This window comes from Acomys russatus, chromosome 22 (genome assembly GCF_903995435.1).
Source record: "Acomys russatus chromosome 22, mAcoRus1.1, whole genome shotgun sequence".
NCBI lineage: Eukaryota > Metazoa > Chordata > Mammalia > Rodentia > Muridae > Acomys > Acomys russatus.
This window is the reverse complement of record NC_067158.1, coordinates 54,738,653-54,754,259: the sequence shown is the minus strand read 5'-3', so window position 1 is coordinate 54,754,259 and position 15,607 is coordinate 54,738,653. Positions and strand designations below refer to the sequence as shown.

The 15,607-nt window shown below is 46.4% G+C and overlaps 1 protein-coding gene across 7 annotated transcripts in view; it reads left to right on the top strand.

The window, feature by feature from the left end:
* The window catches only part of Apbb2 (amyloid beta precursor protein binding family B member 2), a 315,732-nt gene that overhangs the window by 151,695 nt on the left and 148,430 nt on the right, over positions 1 to 15,607 (top strand). For all 7 annotated transcript variants that reach the window (XM_051165209.1, XM_051165207.1, XM_051165208.1 and 4 more), the window contains one exon: positions 4,418 to 4,486. The gene's annotated coding sequence lies outside the window, so the exon portion shown is untranslated. The remainder of the gene's footprint in view (positions 1 to 4,417; positions 4,487 to 15,607) is intronic.

Sequence of the window (15,607 nt, the reverse complement as noted above, 5' to 3'; positions counted from 1 at the left end):
TTGCTAAATTGTTTTGTCTTCAGAGCCTTTACGCTTCATCCCACAGGCACAACCGTGTGTGTGTGTGTGTGTGTGTATGTGTGTGTGTGTGTGTGTGTGTGTATACGTACACGTACATGCATGGGAAGGCAGAGGACAACTTTAGTGTCATTCATCAGGAGCTGTCCACCATACTTTTAGAGATAAGCCCAGGGCTTTCTCATTAGGCTTTGCTGGCCGGCCAGAGAGCCCCAGGACCTACTGTCTCTGCAGCACATACCACTCACTATGCCTGATGTCTCTTTACTTGAGTGCTGGAGATAGGAATCCATGTCTTCATATTGACTGAACATTTCCCTGGCCCCCACAACTATAGTCTTAATGCAAAACTTGGAGTGGCTTGGCACCAAGCCCTAAGTTTTTGTTTGTTTGTTTGTTTTAAATCTCAGTATGATTTTACGGAAAGCTGGGCACTTGCAGTGAATGCTGGCCCAACCTATTGCATCACCTACTGCTGAGGTGGCATTTCTGCCAGTCTTTATTTTTAATATTTTGATTAATATTTTCTTCAAAAAATGTTACACAGCCTACATAGGTTGCTCGAAACCCCTAATTTCACATTAAAATATAAATGAAGTTAAGCAGTTCTACACTCAACAACACAGGACTCAGTTGCCCAACACGGATCGGAAGTACTCGGTTTGTGTTAGATTTCATAAACTGCATTTGAAAAAGTACACTCATCTATACGCAAAGTCCCACTGAGGGTCAGATGTCAACTTATGAGATTGTATCTACATGTAAAGTCAAGAATTCAGTTCTTAAGTTGTACTGGCCGTGTTTTCAACTCTGTGTTGCCAGCAGCTGCCCTGCTGTGTACACAACTCAGCTGTAGATTGTTCTTAAAAGCATACACATAGGCAGAGAGTGGCCGCACTGCTTTTGTGTCCTCTTAGGCTGCTGTCACTGTAGAACTGGTATAACTGGTCTACCTTACGAAGGCCTTTCAGAAACCATGTTGTTAGATTGGTCCATTCATTTTTCTATTGCTGTCATAAGACACCATGACCAAGGCAATTTACATAAGAGTTTATTGGGGCTCCCAGTTCTAGAGGGTGAGTCCGTGACCATCATGGTGGGCAGCCTGGCAAGAAGCAGGCAGGTATGGCACTGAAGCTGAGAGCTTATGTGTGATCCACAAGATCACATGCAGAGACAGAAAGCTGGAGAGCTAACTGAGGATGGGGTAGCACACCTTCTCCGGTGAGGCCACACCTCCTAATCCTTCCCCAACAGTTCCACCAACTGGAGACCAAGTATTCAAATATAAGAGCATATGGGGTGGTGGGGGTGGGAGGGGTTCTCTTTGAAATCACTACATTACCAAGGTGAAATAGTTCATAGTTCATGTTTCAGCTTCAAGACCAGGGCATGTCTTCCCCATTGTACGGTTGGATAAATGTTTTTCCAGCTAAATCCTGTTCCTACCTCACACTGTCCTACCTGCCACCTCTTCTGTCCTTCATTCTGTCCCAGAGCTTGGTTCATCGCCCCGAGAACACACACATTTTCTGACTTGAGTACTTTTGTATTAAAACCCCTCTCTCCCTATGCATGTTCTGTGAGAAAAAGAAGTATTTTTGTTCCTTAGTGGATTTCCTGATGAATTCAACATACTTGGCACAGGCACCTGTGCAATGGGAAATGGGTAATATATAGTTACCACCTAGGACAAGTAGGGAATATGTAATAGATAGTAATATAAACAATGACATATGGATACACACACACACACACACACACACAATTATAAATGGTCACAGTGCAGGGCAAGTTCAAAATATGTGGTAGATAATGTTGCTAGTGGCACTGGCTAGGAGAGTACCTGAGTATCTGTATTAAATATGGAGTTTGTTCAGGTCAAGGGAACAGGACTATTTTAGGGATTCTGTATATTAAAAGTATGCAGTGAACACAGACACATAACTCTCTTCTTGACTCACTGCATTGCTTTATCTCTGTTTACTTTCCAGAAGTATCTATCACCTCATCTTTGTCTGTGCATGTCATATGAAACACACTGAAGACAAAGAAGTAGAGTGAATTGTGAAATGTTTTAAGGAGCTGCGACACGCGCAGAGCAAAGACAGTTGGGTGCAAAAGAGACACCTCCTGGTGTTTCAGGACAGTCAAACAAACCCACCCCTTCAGTTACAGCGGAGTAATGAGCCCAGTCCCCAGCATGTGGAGACATAATTAGACTTGCACTGCGGGCCAGCGGACCAGGTGTCAGCTCATTATCTGAATCATAAAGTCGAAAGTTATGCCATTGAGGGGTTACTAGTTTGGAAGCAGTAGATTAGAACATAAGAGTCTTGGAAAATAGGAGTTTTTCCAATTAATTATACTTTAGAAAATATCCAGCCTTTAACTGTTCTCTTGGAACTTTCCATAGAAGTGCAATGTGCACGCAGAAATGTGCACGTGAGGGCACGGCTCATGAGGACACAACTTGATGAATTTCCACGTCGGTCAAGACGCACTCCGTCACCTTGACCAGCACCCCTGGGGCCACGCTCATGGAGCTACTTCCTTTTCCTCTCTCAACCCCTGCGCCCTGTCCTGGCACACAGAAGTTTTTCCTGTTTTTGTGCTTTATATAATGGAGTCGTGCAGTCCCACTCCTAACCTAAGGCATTCGGTTATCGTGTGGGGTGACATTTCTGACAGTGACTTCCCTGAAAACAAATCCTGTCTTGAGATTTCCTTATGACATAATTAAGTTGGTGTGTGTGTGTGTGTGTGTTTAGGCCAGTGGTCAGCCTTGAGAGTCTTTCTAAGAAACTGTACACCTTGTTTTGTGAGGCAGGGTCTCTCGTTGGGGCTTGCTAATTCAGCTAGGGTGGCTGGCCAGTGTTCTTTGGTCTTCATCTCCCCGGCACAGAGAGTAAAGCATACACCGGTGATCATGCCGTGCTCGCGCGTGTGTGTACGCGCGTGTGTGTGTGTGTGTGTGTGTGTGTGTGTGTGTGTGTATTTAGGGGATCCAAGCAGAATCTCATGCTTATGGCAAGCACTTCACTTCCTGAGCTGTCTCCTCAGCCCCTGTTTAGGGAAGCTCCTGTGAAAATGCATGTTTGTGTGAATGTGCATCTGTTTGCCTGCACTCCTGTGTGTATGTGTGACCCGGGTTCAATCCCTAGCACCCACATGGCAGTTGGCAACTGTCTAATTCCAGTTCCAGGTGACTCAACACCCTCACACCAACGCACATAAAATAAAAATAAATTTAAGAAGGAAAAAAGAGTTTTTATTTTATCCAGGCGTTAGGGAGATGGATTGATGGGTACTGTGCTTGCCGTGCAAGTATGTAGACCTGAGTTGAGATTGCCACCACCTACGTAAGAGCCGGATGTGACTGAGCATGTCTGTAGCCCTAGCATTGGCAGTGGGCTGGTGGGGAGGTGGAAGCACACCAGCAGAGGCAGCAGAGGTACAGGCCAACCCCTGGGGCTCACTGACCAGCTGGTCTAGCCAGATGTTGAGCTCTGTGATGACAACCTGCCTCAGAAGGAAGGTGGAAGGCAAACGTGGGGGACACCTGATGTCAACCTCTACACCGCCTCCCACACTAATGTGAAAACACACCTTTTACTCAAGTGACGTCATGCCATGGTGCACATAATATTCATTTCTCAGCCTTAGCATGCTTAGGACTTGCCCAGCAGTCCTAACAGTTTCTCAGATGTTCATAAGTAGCCCTCCCACAGTCAGGGAGATGGACGTGTCTTATTTTCCGTGCCTGTGCCTTGCTCTCTGCGTGGTCTGGCTTCTGAGTCTTTGCAGTCTCACACAGCAGAGCCTTTAGTCATTCAGGCTGCCGTTCGCTTACTTTGGACTGATGTTTTTATGTTTATTGGACACTGTGCTTCTCTGGGAACTTATCCTGATCCTTTGCTCACTTTTCTACAGACTTGTTCACGTTTTTCTTAATAATTTCAAGGAACCCTTTCTATATATAACAGTCTTTTAATGGAAAAAAATTTTCAGGTCTTTAAAAAACGTTTTTACCACGATTTTTGCCACTTTTAAATTCTCGATCTAGTTTTAATTTTTACAAGGCAAAGTTCACTAGATTTTTTTTCCTTAGTGGCTTCTGCTTTGTTTATCTGGCAGGAAAATGCGTTGGGAGCTTGAGACAGACAGACTTGCCTGGGGTGGGCAGAGATCTTAATGTGGCAAATGTGGTTCTGCAGCGATTGGCAATCCAGTGCAAAGTGGTGTGAGCAGTTCTGAATCAGTGACGTTCATACAGAATCTAACTTTTGTTTCCCACTTTGGACTGTATTTGGAAGGAATTTTTTTAGTCCTGTGCCTTTTCTTTTTATGCTTTGTTATTTGAGATTCTAATTTCTCAATTTTTTTTTTTCAATTTTAGATCGCAAATTATAACCCGTCCCCTGTACCATTGCTGACGCCCAGCGATCCGTGTCAGAAGTACTTTCAGGTCAGATATGGTTTTATATACCTCAGTACACAGAAACAGTTGAATGTAAAAGCTTGATAATATGTATGGAAGATGGTTATTTTAATGTATAACTCATGATTTGCTAAAATAGCATTTAAAATTTTTCATTGTTATTTATACTGTAATAGAAAAGGTAAGCATATAGAAAATAAAAGGTCATGCGAACCTAACCACGTGTATGTTGTTGCTTACTGCTGATGTCTTGTGAAAAGGCCATAGTTAGTCAACTATGGAAACTAAAGCTCAGTTTTCAGCACTGGAATTGTGGTCGCCTGTGGCCTGTTGCCTCACGAGTAGAGGAGAGGGGGGTTGCTGTTGAGTCTTTGTAAACAGCATCTCATGCCATAGGATTTGTCAAGACTAGAGTTTTCCAATTCAGTGTTCCCCTTGGTTCTAATTCTGATTAATTCCAGGCCTGAGGATGACTTCCGTGACTTTATTGCATGCCCCTCTCTGTGTCTGACAGATGCTAGTCTGTACACAGTGTGGTTTGGGATTTAATTCTTGACCTGGCAGTAATATGAGAAAAAGCCAATTGCATAACCCTTTGAGTTAAACTCTAGGACTAAGTGGCAAACAGTGCCTAGCTTCTCTGTTTCCCTGGACAAGTACCAGTTCTGAATTTTTAAACCACTTAGACTTAACCATGTGTCAGTGTCTTTAAATTCTAAAGTTAACTTTATCATTAAATAGTCTCAGCCCTCTTTTTTTGTTACATAGAATTTTGCATATTATGTTTTCCACAAAGAGGTTTAAAAAAAAATCAAAGTGAACACTGAGCTCTTGGCATTAGTATATGAAAGGCGAGACAATTACTTTAAAAATATATTAATTTATTATAATTTATTCAGATTATATCCCTATTGTTATCCCCTCACTTGTATCTTCCTGTTCCCCCTCCCTCCTTCTTCTACCCTATTCCCCTGCCCTAGACTTCTGACAGAAGTGGACCTCCTCCCCACCATATGACCACAGCCTATCAGGTCTCATCCGGATAGCCTGCTTCCCCTTTCTCTGTGTACCACCAGGCCTCCCCACCAAGGGAAGTAATCAAATCAAGGGCACCAGAGTTCATGTCAGAGGCAATCCTCTCTCTTCCCACAACCATGGAGAATGCACTATCTATTGGCTATATCTGAACAGGGGGTCTAGGTTTACTGCATGCCTTGTCCTTGGTTGGTGCAACTGTTTGTACAGGCCCCCCCTGGGGAAATTTATTTTAATTTTTTAAAATTGTGTGTGTGTGTGTGTGTGTGTGTGTGTGTGTGTGTGTGTGTGTGTCTCACATATGTGCCTGGTGCCTGCAGAGGTCAGAAGAGGACATTGGAATCCCATGAACTAGAATTATGGATGGTTGTGAGCCACCATGTGGGTGCTGGGAATAGAATCCAGCAGGTCCTCTGCAAGAGCAACACGTTCTCTTATCCACCAAGCCATCTCTCCAGCCCCAAGAAATCCACTTTTACTAAGAAAATACAAACAAACAAAAACTGTTGGGGGGGAAAGGTGATAGACCTAAGCTTATGTGGGACAGTCAGAAGTGCAAATCTGATTCTTAGAGGCCCCAAAATATGCTACAATAATTTGAAGAGGGATTAGATTTTAAATATATATATATATAGCGCATGCCTTTAATACTAACACTTAGGAGGCAGAGGCAGGCAGATCTCTATGAGTTGGAGAACAGCAAGGTCTACACAGAGAAACCCTGTCATAGATAGATAGATAGATATGGATGGATAGATAGATGGTAGATAGATTGAACAAACAAATAAAATAGACATTTTAGCTAATCTTAATGGGATTGTTGATACTCCCCAGTGGATTTGAGGTAGGGAGGGTCATTCTACACCCTTTTAGGGTTCCACCACCCCATACCCTGCTTGAGTAGATGGGAGGGTGGAAGCTTCACTGAGGTCTGGGCTCCATCACATAGCCCATAGGATAGGCTGTGACCCCTGATGGGGTGGGACTCCTCCAAGCTGCAGCTATCTTAGAATTACACACATTCCTGTGCACACACCCCTCCCATGTTCCTGAAAATACGCCTAACAAACCCACTAGTTCACTGAATAAATAAATGATCAGTAGATAAACTGTACATTTTAAGTACTGAGGATAATTCCTTTTAGAATTCTTTTGTTAATGTAATGAAATAGATTCATGATCAAAACAATAAAAGAACAAGGCCAGTAAGTGCATAAAATAATGTACTTCTGTCTAAATGGAGGGAGAACAGTCAGTCCCTTCTAGAATTTTCTCTTCTTTCAGATTTATCCATCCCCTTTGAAGTTATTCAAGTTGATTTATTTCTTGGTGGCTGTAAAGGTGTCTTACTTACTGCTCTATTACTGTGAAGAGACACCATAACCACAGCAACTCTTTTAAAAGTTTCAGAGGTTTAGTTCATTGTCATGCCAGGAAACATGGTGGCACACAGGCAGACATGGTGCTGGAGAAGTGGCTGAGAGCTCGCCACCCAGACCCACATGCAACAGGGAGATAGAGAACCACTGGGTCTGGCTTGGGCTTTGAAACCCCAGATCCCACCCCCAATGACACACTTCCTCCAACAAGGCCACGCCTCCTAAACCTTCTCAAGTAGTTCCACTCCCTGATGACTAAACACTCAAATATAGGAGCCTGTGGTGGCCATTCTTACTGAAATCACCACTTTAAAAGAAAGCTAATGCTGTTGGGTGTGGATAAAGCTCGTACCAAAATTTATAAGAAAAGCAAATAAGAAAAAGTGTTGTTTCCATGGCGTATCTTGTTCTAAGCACCTACTCCACCCTCAGAAATTCACATGGAATCCACTAAAAGGCGTTCTGACCGGCCTCTGGCATGAGGTCTGCCTTCTTCAGACCCCAAGGAGCTGTGATCACAGGCAACCTTCCACATTTTGTACCGTCATCTGTCTAGAAAATGCCTGCTGGTCCTTGAAGGTTGGGCTCAGGCCTGCCTTCTGAGCAGGCCTCAGTGCACAACAAAGTAAAGTAATCTTCCTGTTATATAGATTTTTGCTCTTTGCTTTTTTCTTAATGTTATTTCCCCTTTTGGAATTGGCTTTCAAGCTGGCTTGTTGGTTGCTCAGGAAAGCAAGTAGTGTTTCCTTTTCAGTTCCCACGCCTGAGCATTGACTGTGTTCCTCAGACACGACCATGGAAGTCTAGAGTGTCATTAAAAATAAATTCATCTCTAAAAGACAAAGAGGCTTTTCCAAAGTGGGGATATAGCTCAAAAACGGACAGCGCAAAGTATCCTTGGGGAAGGGATCCCATCTGAATAATTTCCTAATTCTCACAAAGACACACCCATTCTGCTTTGTATTTCCCAAGTGGCCACTCAGTCACATCTGCCGGGTGTGGTAGTCTCCCTCTTAGCTACCGGTGGCTTTCTGCCTGTCCCTCCATCTAACTCAGCTTTCCCTCCTTTGAGACGCCTTCTCTGAACCGGTGTGTTCGTCTCAACTACTGTGGTTTGTTAAGATCCTTTACTCAGTTCTGACACTGTGAGTTTGTATAGTAACTTTCTCTGTCTCTCTGTGTCTCTGTCTCTCTCTCTGTCGCTTTCTGTCTCTGTCTCTGTCTCTCTTGTCTCTGTCGCTTTCTGTCTCTGTCTCTCTCTGTGTGTCTCTGCCTGCCTGCCCCCCTGTCTCTCTCTCTCTCTCTCTCTCTCTCTCTCTCTCTCTCTCTCTCTCTCTCTCTCTCTCTCTCTCTCTCCAGATCAGGTTAAGGTTTACAAAAAAAAATCTCATGTTCATTTTCATAGCTGACAGAAGAAAGTTTCTCTGTTCACTGTGTGGAACATGCTGTTTGGAATGCGTGTGTGTGGTTGAATGGCCGGCCTGTGCTAACTCAGGACTCAGTTTCCTCATCAGCTCCCTATGTCTCAGCACTCCTCAGTTCCCTTGCACTGTCAAGCAGAGCTAGCCCAGGGGCAGTTAGGGTGCAAAGCGCACAGGAAGCCCTGAGATAGGTTGAGCTTAGGGGCTGAAACGACTTTCTCATGGACCGTGGGAGCCAGCCTGTGAAGCTGCTTCCCGCCCTGGACTGTCCCATGGAGCTAACTTGCAGTCCCTGTGGGCTTTCTCAGCCCTGGACTGTCCCATGGAGCTAACTTGCAGTCTCCCTGTGGCCAGGTCGCCTTCTCCTGACATCAGCCCGTGTTCTTAGAGGACCTCTTATCAGGCCTGGCACAGTGAGGGTTTGCTTCTGTGCATAATACCAGGAAACCTGCTTTATTTTTCCTCTCCCTCCCTAAAAGGAAGGGGGTGGGGATCTGAGTTTATTTCATTTCCTTTATACTTTGATATGTGGTTCAAAGGCGACATTCTTCGGAGTAGAAGTTTTGCAGTTAACTCCTCAGTGGGAATAAAATTTCATGGTAGAAAAGGGAAAAAAAATGTGCAAGTTTTCTTCAAGTGTGGGGTACACTTTGGGCCTGTTTGTTAATCCCTCATCCCATGTCATGCAGGAGAGAGAGAGAGAGAGAGAGAGAGAGAGAGAGAGAGAGAGACAGACAGACAGACAGACAGACAGACACAGAGACAGAGAGACAGACAGAGAGAGACAGGAGAAAATTTGCTGTCTTGGGTGAAGATAGAGGTCTCCAAAAAGGAAAGGAATATGGGCAGCCACCCTGGCTGTGGGACCCAACCCCGGTCTTCCCCGGTGGACCCCTGAGTTAAAAGGGCTGTGTGGCTACACCACCCCTGGCACTGGGACCCTTGTCACTCACTGGTGGTAGAGGCTGCCTTTATGGGATTAAAAAGGCTCTGGCCTACTTAGTCTTGGTGGGTTTTATGTTGAAGATACTTGTGCTTTGACCAAGGCTGTTTCAGTTGCAAAAATGTCAAGACTTAAGCAAGATGGCTAGATACATCAGTGTGTCGGCCTGAGAGCCACATGGCTATCAGATGTAGGCTCCATCTGTTGCAGGGGTCTGAGCAATGTCTTCTGTCTGTCTCTGGGCTCTGCCTTCTTTCTTAGATTGACGCCCAGGCAGCCTGCCTCCCTTCCTGGTGAGCCCTTGAAGCTGTGGGTTTAAGCCTAGTAGAGAGACGTGTGTGTGTGTGTGTGTGTGTGTGTGCGCGCGCGCGCGTGTGCTTGTGCGTGAGTACACGCGGGTTCGTGCATCTTTACCTGTTCTTCCCTTCTTCCTCCTCCTTGTTGTCTTGTGAGACTGAGCCTCACTGTTGAGCCCAGGCTGACTTCTAACTGGTGGCTATCCCCCTGCCTCCCAAGTGCTGGGTCACCTTTGGCTGCTTCCTCTCTTCTAAGCACTGTGTGGAGTCTCACAAATAATGTTGTGTGGATGGGATGATGAGCCTTAACCAACCGCTAGGACTGTGGAGATTTGCTGTTCTGACTGGTCGTGTAACACACGTGTACACGCATGCACATGTGCGCACACTCGAGGTACAAGCCTGCAACACTTGTGCTGACCCCTGACCCGAGAGGCATAAGGACTCTTCTGTGCTGACCCCTGACCCCTGACCCCAGAGGCATAAGGACTCTTCTGTGCTGACCCCTGACCCCAGAGGCATAAGGACTCTTCTGTGCTGACCCCTGACCCCTGACCCCAGAGGCATAAGGACTCTTCTGTGCTGACCCCTGACCCGAGAGGCATAAGGACTCTTCTTTCTTTGTCAGTTTAGTTCACAGCTACAGCCTCAGCTTAGAGCCGCGTCTGGTGCGATGGAGTGGGAGCGGCTGTGTGTTGTGTAAATGAGTGAGCGTGTGGATGGCAGGGGAGCTTTGTTCGCCCGAGAAAGAGTGACACAGTATTGACAGAAAAGGGAGGAGTGCATGCCAAGAGGTAATAGTTATTTTTCACGTACGCAGGAGAATCGTGACACCTGTTTTTGTCATACTTTTGAAATCTAAACTCGCTTGCACCTCTGAAATAGGAATTGATCCTCTTGACTTTCTGTCAGGCCTTTGCATTAGTTGTTTTTCTCCGTGCTGTGATGAAATGACTGAAACAAAAAACAAAAAAACAAAAAAACAGGGGAAGGAGAGGAGGCTTTACCCGGCTCACAGTTTTGAGAGGACTGCCTCTTGCAGCCCGGAAGTTATGGTGGCAGACGGCTAAAGCAGCTGCTTGGGTGGCCTCTACTGCAAGGAAAGTGACAGGGCTGAATGTTGACACTGGGGCCACTTTCTTTATTCAGCCCAGGGCTGCAGTCCCTGGAGTGGTAATTAAATATGACCACCCTTACTTAGTCAACACACCTGGGCCAGTCCCTTACAGATCTGTACAGAGGTGTCTCCTAGGTGATTTTTAGACTTTGTCAAATTGACAGTAATACTAAGCATCACAGTCTTAGTAAGCCCACCACGGAAACATGGAGGCACCCGGGGTTGACTGCTGAGGACCAGGCATGTCTGAGAGAATACACCAGCCAGCTGCCACAAAACACCCACCTGCAGCTCTGAGTCTCGTGCCTTCTCCGGTGTCATGGCCGACTTCAGCAAGAATTCCCTCGAGCAGAGACTAAGAAGCAGGACAGATTGACCTAGATATCAATTTATTTAACTCCGGCTCAGGCTCTGTGTGTGGGCAAAGCTGAGATAATGACCATTGATCCCCCTTTCTGGAAAAAAAAATGAAGCTTCTGTTACAGTCATGGCAGTCTGCGTGGACTTTTATTTAGGGTGGGAGGTGTTAAGACAGGCTCTCACTGTAACCCAGGCTGGATTGAATCTCACCACATAGGTCACGCAGCTCTCAAACTCATGACGATCCTCCTGCCTCATCCTTTGAAGTGTCCATGATTACAGTTGGCTTACACTGTGTGTGAGTTAACATTTTATGTTAATGAAACGCTTGCTTTCTGAATGCTTTTACTACCTACCCTGCACATATCTATTGTTGTGTGCTGCTGTGCCGGTTTCGAGCGCCACAGTCCGGTAGGAAAGTACAGCATTCGCAACTCAGTGACACTGTAGGAGAGCTGCTTTCATAAAGGCGAAGGGAATGGAGGCCAGGAGCCCTGGGGTCTGCCTGAGAGCGGGAGAGGCCTTCACAGTCTGCCACGCCTCACGGAAGAGCAGTGTCCGCTGACAGGGAAGGACATGCGCAGTGAGAGCATAGCGCTCCCCTCTGGCCTTGGTGTGTCAGGTGTAGATAGTTCATTTCTCCACGCCTAGGGCCTCCCGACTCCACCCACCCTTGGCTCTGCCTAAGAGCCACCCCACAGAACGCTGCAACCTCACAGTCCCAGTCCTGGCCTTAGGGAGTCCAAATCTTTGGGGGGTCTCTTAGGAGGTAGAAAACACTTCTCTGGCCCTTTATTTTTTCTTTGTACCTCTAATCCCCATGCTCTTCACCCTCTTGTGACTTTGTCCCACCCTGGAGCCCAGAGGCCATTCCCCTCTGCCTGTCTCCCCTCGCCCCCACCTGCTCCTGTATCCACCCCTTAAGGGATAGCCCACGGTTCCCACCTGCCATGGACCAGACTTGTTAGCAAACGCTGTTCTCTGTTGCCACCGCTGCCCACCTCTACTGACTCCTGCTCTTACAGCCTCTAAAAAGAGTAAAACATGCCTAGGAGTACCCCCCCCCCCACTTCCTAGACCTCACCCCATCCTCCAGCAAGTGTTGCTCCCACTTGGCTCTTCGGGTCAGTTTCCACCCACCCAAGTCACTGCTTGGGGCTGATGTGGTAGAACTCAGCAGATTGCTCGGGTCACCGGATTCAACTCAGTCTTGTCCCCTAAATCCAGGTGGCAGACTACGAGCACCTATCGATTTATCAGCATGGCCTGGCCGAGGGGGTGGGATGCAAACTGGAAAACAGCCAGAGGTTTAAGTGAACTTCCTCGACGCTTGTGTCTTCTCTCTGCTGTCTTGACTGTCCCACTGCAGTGACCTTTGGGGTTCTCTGATTGCCCACCTGAAGTGGAACCTCATAAAGCCCAGCTGCTTTGTCTGTTTGCTACCTGCTCACTCTCTCCGGTGTCTGCAATAAGAATTATTCCTACCCCTAGGAACCCTCAGACACAGACGTGAGGGGGCGCAGGTGCGTTGTTACACACAGGGCTACACTCTCCGCAGGCGTTCATCAGAACTCTCTCAGTCAACCAGGCAGTGGTACCGAGCTCATTTTTCAAAGAAGCAAACGTGAGCAATTCGTCATCCTAGACTCAGCTGGCTAGAACCCCAGGCAGGTTGGTAGCGGTTACCTCACTAACCCTGGGGCCTGTTGTCCTGAACCTTCTTGCCTCTCACTTTGAGGCCCTCCTTCCTGTAGCCTCATGCATCCCAGAACTTTGCCAGTCCTACTGATAATGATAGGTCCTAGCTGATGCGCTAACTCCCAGAAGCAACCCTCTACCTTCCCCCGACCCCCACCTCTGGGTTTAGCCTGTGTGCTTAGTTCCGAGACCAATCCTTCTGTTTTGTCTGTGGGTGAGTTGGGGTCTGCAAGCAGATAAAGAAGTAGGAGAGGGGACTGGAGAGATGGCTCAGTAGTTAAGAGCGTTGCCCGCTCTTCCAAAGGTCCTGAGTTCAATTCCCAGCAACCACATGGTGGCTCACAACCATCTACAGTGAGATCTGGCGCCCTCTTCTGGTGGGCAGGCATACATGAAGGTGAACCGCTGTATACTTAAATAAATAAATCTTTAAAAAAGAAAAAAAAGTAAGAGAGGGGGCATTTTCTAGAGGACCCTTGCCAACTTTTGAAGACTGGCATTTTAGCAAGGAATCCTCAAGCTGCTTGTCGCTTCCTAGTTAAGGTTGAGCCAGTAGAGCAGCGTGGGGCTTTGAACTACCCACAAAGCTGAAGGACAGCCCGATAGCAGTGAATACAATTGGCTGTTTCTTCCTGACAGGAGATAAAAGATGACCAAGTGGCACGAGTGCAGCCAGCCATCTCCTGTCTGCCCCAAACGGCCACACAGGATAAACAGCCCTTTACTGACCGCGTAGTCAAACCAGCAGCATTAGCCAGCTGTGGTGGCGCACGCCTTTAGTCCCGGCACTCAGGAGGCAGAGACAGGCGGTTCTCTGTGAGTCTGAGGCCAGCCTGGTCTACAAAGCGATTTTTCAAGACACGTAGGGCTGTTACACAGAGAAAACCCTGTCTCAAAACAGCAACAACAAAACCCAGCATGTTAAAATATGGCTAATTATTTCTTCTCCAGTTGCCTGAGAGACCCAGGACGCAGGTCATTTCAGTGGAAGCCTCATGTCCTTTCTTTCTCTTTTTTTCCTATTTGCCCACTTTGTCTGCTGTGGCAAGGTGTGCTCTCCTTTCCTTGAGTCACCTTGCTTCTTGTCATCCCTTGGTTCCTTGTCTGGGAAGGTTCTCTGTGGGATGCATCCCTAACCTTGGGCCACCTCAGCAAGGGTTACATCACTTTCTAGTTCTCCGGTCACAAATGATACCACTATTTAATATCTAGGAGATGCCCGGTTATAGTAACTCGTTGATGTGTAAAGATACCATTAAAGGCAATGCCTTTGACTTTGTGTGTGTTAGCTAGCTAGGCCGGTGTGGAACCTTGCCCATGCTATATAGGCACTCTACCACTGAGCTAGAGTCCAATCCAAGTCACTCAGAAATTATGACGACATTCTGTCTGAAAGAGTTATGGTTTTAAGTAAAGTAGACTGGAGTGTCCCCCTAATGACATTGCTAGAATATGATACTTAGACATTATAAAGTGGCCTCCTAGAGACTTCCGCCATGCCTTTTGGGAAACCAGCTAGCTTCCACCTTCTCATAATATTGCTGTAAACACCCAAGCATATAAAAGTAACGTTCTATGCTGTAGCTACAACTCGGGGAAAACTTTATGTGGGCCCAGAGTATGGCCTGCTCATCTCAAATGCCACTCTTGAATGAGACTCAGAAATGTACGTTTTCAATAAGGTGGCACTAATAGCCTAGCACTTAAAAAAAAAAAATTGACAGAATAATTTTTAAAAGGAAAAAACCTATAATTTTTTATTACTTTAAAACAAGACAGGATTGGACTGCCGAGGAAGCAGTGATCTTTATAAATAATAGCTTCTTAAAGGAGAGGACCCAAGGTCTAACCCGTGCCTGTCTCATGGGCCGCATGGGTACCTGTTACTAATAAGGATGCTGTCTACAGTGAACAGATACTTCTAGAAGCTGTGAGAGGCTCTTTCTGAAATGGCCAACCCTGTATATTATGATGGTACAAAGATGCCTCTGAGCTCCCCACCATGAGTTATTCTTGTCTGTTTTCTCTGTTAGGATTCTTGTTTGCCTGGGAGGGGGGGGGTGGGGGGGAGTGGCCAGAATACAATTTCAAGAATGGAAAAGGCTGTGCTTGGTCCCTCTGCGGCTGCTGTGCCCATCATAGTCCTGGAGGGCCGAGGATCAGGGATCAGATGAGAAGGAAGCCCTTGCTCGCAGACAGAAGCCTGAACCTCAGGAATTCTTGCTGATGAATTTCATTCACTTCCAGCCAGAGAAGCCTTTCTTTCTTCCTAGCAGGAGACACAGGAAACAAACCTCCAACACCACAAAGAGTGTTTGAGATAAATGCAACTGTCAGATGGTTTCCCAGGCATCATTCGTAAGGGCACATGATGACTGCAAACAGCTGAGCCTTGTCTTAACAGAACACAGGCTGCCACCTCGGGGGGGGGGGGGGAGGTGGGGAGGGGAGGCTCTAACATGTTGCCCATAGCCTACGGCTGCAGTAGCAGTTTTGTTTGTGTGTGCGTGCACATGTGTGCTTATTTGTGTTCTTGAGAAATGAAGCTATTTAGTCAAAGCTTCCCCCACCCCCCCCCCAAATATTAACACTATGCCCAGATCAAAGGTGTCCACAGAGATGTGAGCAAATGCTGATGGAGGTTCAGAAAACAGTCTCAAAACACGACTGTTTTGAGGGAAATTACCTCAATCATGAGGGACATCGCTGAAACAATGACTTTTTGCGCCAGTTAAGAATACGGAAGTTCAAAAAGAATGCCGGAACAATTTTGTTGTTGATAATGATGTTGCCCAAAGGGACTATAGATTTAAAACTAAAGATGTGATATTGCTGGTTAGAAAGGGGATAGTTTTCAAAATTGTAAAGATTAAAGACCACTGACCAGAAGACAATGCTC